This window comes from Furipterus horrens, unplaced genomic scaffold (assembly GCF_987537825.1).
Source record: "Furipterus horrens unplaced genomic scaffold, mFurHor1.1.pri manual_scaffold_2, whole genome shotgun sequence".
NCBI classification, from domain to species: domain Eukaryota; kingdom Metazoa; phylum Chordata; class Mammalia; order Chiroptera; family Furipteridae; genus Furipterus; species Furipterus horrens.
The window spans coordinates 39,641,187-39,647,566 of NW_028327172.1; the positions used below are offsets into that span (position 1 = coordinate 39,641,187).

Here is a 6,380-nt window from a genome sequence, read left to right on the forward strand (position 1 = left end):
CTCTCTCTAATTAATAAAAATTTAAAAAGCAGCCCCAGAACATTTATCAAAAAAAAAACAAAAACGAAAAAACTTGTGTTCCTTAAAACTGCCAAAATGAGTAAGAAACTCATGCCCTGCCTCCTCCAGCTGAGAACATGGCACAGTGTTATGATTTAATTGTAGCAGTGTCCTAACTGAAATTCTAAATGATTGTTCTGACTTTAAAAATTTCTTGCTTCTGAGTACAGCACTCACTGTACTGGAGAGACAGGGTTACACCCACATGCCCCAGGACAAATCTAATCAAATTTCCTGTTCTTTTCCTACCCAGTGTTGTTTCTAACTATAATGTTGCTAGGCAACTTTTGCAGAATCCACGGGCTTGTGGTAATGTTGTAATAACTGAGTAAAAATGTTGCCTCTAGGTATTGGCAGAACAAACTTAACCTGTTTATCCCCTTTAAAAAGACAGATGACTTAGCACTTTAATACCACTATTGTCAGCCTATTCACCTTCCTTAGCAAAAGCAGCAAGATTCCTGCTCTCAAGATTTGTAATTGAGATTCCTAAGTCACCCTCTCAAATACTTTTTATACAAGCACATGAATATATGTGCATATTATTAACATAAGAATACACCTTTGAATGAAAGATCCTTTAGAACTAGGAACTAATTTTTCAGTCTGTAGGAATGTTTCATAAAATTAGCCAGGCTTTACTCAAAGTTGATTTTTTTTTCTAATTTATGCTTTTGATTCTAGAGAAATAATAACTTTCTCTGAACAAGAGCCTACTCTGATAGATTTCTAATTAAAAAAAAAATAAGTCACGTTGGTCCCAGTCAGTGGCTCAGTAGGTTAGCTCATCGTTCTGATATGCCAAGATTGCAGGTTCAGTCCCCTGTCTGGGCATATACAAGAAGTAGCCAATGAATACATGAATAAGTAGAACAACAAATCAATCTCTCTCTTTCTCTCAAAAATATAATAAAATTTTTAAAAAATTTTTTAAAAACTCATGTTGGTCAAATCTGTTTCTCACTTAAAAACCAAATATGAAAAACAAGTTAGGCTGTCTTTCTTCATCTTCCTTGTTATCTTTACCTTTCCCCTTCTGCTGGTTCTCTCAGCAGACCTCACTCACTTCCACCCAGCTCTAACTGCTAGTTACCAACTGCCGGTTGGCCGCAGGAATCCAGATCTCGGGCTAGAATGTGGTAACTCCTACCACTGCTCCTGTTTGACTTCCCAGGTATAGACTTTTCTACTCTGTCACTTGTCTTAGTACCCTCTGATGTTTGTTAGTTTGTTAGTTGTTTGACTATTTAGCACATGTTCGTTCATCAGTTCACCCTGAGAATATAGTACAGTGTAATCAAATCTGGTTTCTCCTTATTTGTTCAATGGATTAAATATGAGACTAGCATTTTTCCTTACAAATAGTGTCCAATAAATGTTATGTGTGGTTTTAATTATGGTAATATTGTTGGAGAACAATCCACACTTGTTAATGGCTTTGTAACCAGTGAGGATAATCAAAGCAAAACAGAGAGTATTAATATAATAAGGACTTGAAAAGTGTAGCTTAGGAAAAGCGACCATTTGAGAGATTGTATTTTAATGAAGCAATCATTTCTTTTCATGCCTTAATAACCTTTAAGGACTATTATTGGGTTGGCCAAAAATTTTGTTTGTTTTTTTCCATAAGATGACTCTAATAGTGCTTAGTTGTCTTGAACTTAATTCAAAACAATTTTGTTAGGTTGTATTGTGACAGCTGTCATATCAGCATGCATTTAAAAATAAAACATCAAAATTGGTAAATTTTTGTTTAGCCATTTGAATATTGAAGATGGAAGAAAATATGCAACATTTTTGGTATATTATGCATTATTATCTCAAGAAAGGTAAAAATGCAACTGAAATGCAAAAAAAAAGATTTGTGCAGCATATGAAGAAGGTGCTGTGACTGACCAAATGTGTCAAAATTTCTCACTGGACTGTTCCACAGTCAGGTAGATCAGTTAAAGTTGATAGCAGTCAAATCAAAACATAAATGTTATGCCATGGGAGATAGCTGACATACTCAAAATATCCAAATCAAAAAAGTTATTGGTGAAAATGAAAAATGTGTCTTTTATGAAAAAACTAAACAGACTTCTGGCCAACCCAATAATATACTACTGCCATTTACCTTTCTAACATTTATTTAAGGTAGACCAAGGGCATATTTCGTTATATCTTTTAGGTATGGACTATATCAATTATGTGAATTACATGCAAAAAGTTTGAGGATCTAAGATTCTTATTTCGGTTTGCTTGGGTTCTTCAACTATGAGAAACCATGCTAGGGTACTTAAATGTGTGTCTGTACATACACAAAACCTTGACTATCATCGGCCTTATTAGTGAAAGAAGCCTTCAGGCCTGCTCCCAGTTACCTCAGGGCCCCTAACCTTGAAAGACTTGATTCCACTGCAGTCAGTCAGCCCTGTGGCAATATTAACTTCAAGACTTTCCCAAGAGAAAATATTGATCACTGAACCTATCATTCCTAGATAAAAGAAGAGTTCTTAACCAACATATTTAAAATTATAGTTTTGTGAAGCAGTTAGCCAAAACATTATGCTTCCTATTTGCTATTTTAAAACTCCTTTCTACTGGAATAGAACTGAGTAGCCCCATTTTCTCCAATATTCTTTTTTTATGTCCTTTACAGAGGCAAAAAAGGCTGCTTTTATCTGTACTCTTAATGAAGTTCAATGACTAAAAAGGTCACTTCACAGAAATGCTATGAATAGGAAGAATTATAAGGAGGTGCCCAACAGAAAGCCAGTGCTTAATATACATTCAGATAATTGATTAATTGCCTCTCTTGGGTTAATGATATAGGCAGAAAATGACCTGGACGACCACGGGGACTGCCAGTTGTTTGCTGGCCACACTATGATTATTTTAAACAGCTTTGTTCAGCTTACTGCAGCACAAAAGATGTGATGTCTCTTCTCCAGTGAGTCAAGGGGCAGTATCTCATTAGGAGAGGGAAAGGAGGTAAAGCAGACATCTCATGCTGGTCTTTTGTGTAGCAACAGCAGTGTTTGGGTGTTTTTGTGTTTTGATGACTCAGTGGTGAGTCAGGTTTAAAGTTCTGTAAAAGGCCTTGTTCAACTCAGGATTGAGAAATGAGCTCATCCAGTAGCTAGTTGGATGGAGGTTACCCAATAGTGTGTGATATTATCAGGCAATTGCTGATTTAAATGTATACATGGAAAAACACACCAGCCAGGATGAACGAGTTCAAGAATGCAGAAATCAGCTTGACTTGGCAGTCATCTACTGAGTGCCTACTATGTTCAAGTACCATCTGTGTCCTACCCACTCCCCATTACCTTTATACAGGCCAGAATATGAGAAGTGGCCTAAGTACTACAGAGCTGGGTACTTTTGAGGGAGCTAGGGAAGGTATAGTGCCAGTGAAGGGGTAGGCACAGAGCCAGATGCTTTACATATTTATCTAATCTTTACAGAACCCGTCAAGAGAGGTATTTTTACATTCACATTTAACAGATGAAGAAAATTAAACCTAGATTAGCCTGCATCACACAGTCATGGAGCTAGTGTTACTGAGACTAAATTTCTGAGGCTATATTAATACTGGCTTAAAGACAAGCTCTTTCTACCCTAGCAAGAATGGGGCAAGGTCAGGGTGAGAACTAAGGGAGACATGATGAAGGCAGGGTCACTGGACCCACTTGGCTGGCTAGACCCATTATGCAGTGTAATGCTCAAGTCCTCTGGACAGAAGAGCACGCGTCTTGTATGGTGTGAATGAGGGAAGTGGGATCCAGAGAGAAGCAGACTTCCACCTTTGCTTTTTTTTGTTTTACCATAAAACCCACATGTATTTTAAATTCTAAAATTGAGAGGAAAGGTCACAAAGATTGTTACTATCCTGTGTTGTGAAAGTGGTGGGTAAACGCATTCTTATCTACTGTGGGGGTGGGTGTAAACCGGTACCGTTTTTAAAAGATTGTTTTGATGCTGTTACAATTTAAATATATACTCTTTGACCTAGCAATTCTACAGAACCATTTGTACAGATTTGCAAAAATAAGTAAAAGAATGTTTATCGCTTTATTAATTTATTCAGTGAATATTTAATGAGATTCTCCTGTGGGGCTGGCACCTCTCTGGGCACTAAGAACACAGCAGTGAAACAAAACAAAATGTTTACTTTCTTTTTAAAAATTTTTTATTGATTTTAGAGGAGTGGGGGAGGGAGGAAGAGAAAGGAACATAAATTTCGTTGTTCCACTTATTTATGCATTCATTGGTTGATTCTTATATGTGCCTGACCGGAGATTGAACCCACAACCTTGTCATACAGGGTCAATGTTCTAACCAACTGAGCTACCTGGCCAGGGCACACTTAAGTTTTTACTTAAATGAAACTTTTGAGGACTCTGGTGAATATAGAAAATACATAAATAAACAAATGTACAAAAAATATCAAGTAGTGATAAATTTAAAAAGCAAAAGGGATTAAGAAGTGGTAGAGGGTTGGAGGGAAGTGCTATTTTAAATAGTGTGATCTAGGAAGGCCTTTCTGAAGAGGTGACATTTGAGCAGGAACCAAAATGGAGTGAGGGAATCAGCCAAATGGAGAGCTGGAAAAAGGGTATTCTAGGCATTGTTTATGATACCAAAAAGCAGAAGCCACACAAATGTCCATTAACTACTAAGTAACCTCAGTTCATGAAATAATGAGAGAGAGCTATATGTACAAAATGAAAAGATATCTAAGATACGAAAAAAAGTTGCAAAACTCTATAATAATAAGCTTTTTCCATGCCTAGTGCAGCCATGACTCACGGTCCCAAGAAGCATCTGAAGTGTGTAGCAGCTCAAAGCATTGGATGCTGGACAAACTGACTGATGTGTTTGCTCCTTGGCCATCTACTGTTCCCCACAAGCTAAGAGAATATCTCTCATCATTTTCCTAAGGAACAGACTTAAATATGCCTCACAAGAGATGAAGTAAAGAAGATCTGCCCTGGCTGGTGTGGCTCAGTGGAATGAGCATTGGCCTCAGAACCAAAAGGTCGCCAGTTCAATTCCCAGTCAGGGCACATGCCTGGGTTGTGGGCCAAGTCCCTGGTTGGGTGTGTGCGAGAGACAACCGATGGATATATATCTTGCACATTGATGTTTCTTTCCTTCTCTTTCTCTCTCTTTTCTCCTCTCTCTAAAAATAAATAAAATTATTTTAAAAGAAGAAGATCTGCATGCAGCAGTTTCTTAAGATCAATAGCATGGTCCCAACCGATACAGCCTACCCTGCTGGTTTTATGGGTGAGATCAGCATTGACAAGACTAGAAAGAATTTCCGTCTGATCTATAACACCGACGGTTGCTTTGCTGTTCATCGTATTACATCTGAGGAAGCCAAGTACAAGTTTGCAAAGTGAGGAGGATCTTTGTGGGCACAAAAGGAATCCCTCATCTGTAACCCATGATGCTCGCACCATCTGCTGCCCTGATCCTGTCATCAAGGTGAACAACACCATTCAGATTGATTTGGAGAATGGCAAATTTGCTGATTTCATCAAGTTTCACCCTGGTAACTTGTATATGGTGACTGGAGGGTGAGTGGAGGTGCTAGGAAGAATTGGTGGATAACCAACAGAGAGAGACACCCTGGTCCATTTGACATAGTTTATGTGAAAGATGCCAATGGCAACAGCTTTGTCACCCAGCTCTCCAACATTTTTTATATTGGCAAGGGCAACAAACCATGGATTTCCTTTCCCTGGGGAAAGCGTGTTGGCCTCACCATTGCTGAAGAGAGAGACCAGAGACTGGCAGCCCACAGAGCAGTGGGTGAAATGGGCTCTAGGTGACATGACAGGAAGAGTCTTTGTAATTAATGAAAGATAATATGGTATTAAAAAAACAAAAAGAAGAAAAGTAGCCTAAAGCAAATATATTTACCACAAGAAGACATCTAGAGAAATACACAAAATTGTCAAAAAACCTCACTTCTGCCCTGGCTGGTGTGGCTCAGTGGGTTGAGCACCAGCTTCAGCCTAATGCCTGGTTGCTGGCCAGGTCCCCAGTGGGGGGCATGTGAGAGGAAACCAAATGATGTTTATTTCCCTCTCTTCCTCCCTCCGTTCCCCACCTTCTAAAATAAGTAAATAAAACCTTTATTTAAAAACTCATTTCTAAGAGTTACTTTATGGATTGAATGAGAGAACAAGTCACAGTGCCAAGGCGCTGAGGGAAGAGACCGCCAGGAGTAAGGCATTATTATTGTCTCTGAAACAGAATAGGGCAGACAGAAGTGTGACAAGTTGTGAAGACCCATACCCTTGCCTTTTCTGACATATTTGGAGCTC

The 6,380-nt window shown here is 38.5% G+C and overlaps 1 pseudogene; it reads left to right on the forward strand.

Annotated features, from left to right (window-relative positions):
- The first annotated feature begins 5,237 nt into the window (after window positions 1-5,237).
- Window positions 5,238-5,882, forward strand: LOC150018191 (small ribosomal subunit protein eS4-like; annotated as a pseudogene).
- The last annotated feature ends 498 nt before the right edge of the window (window positions 5,883-6,380 follow it).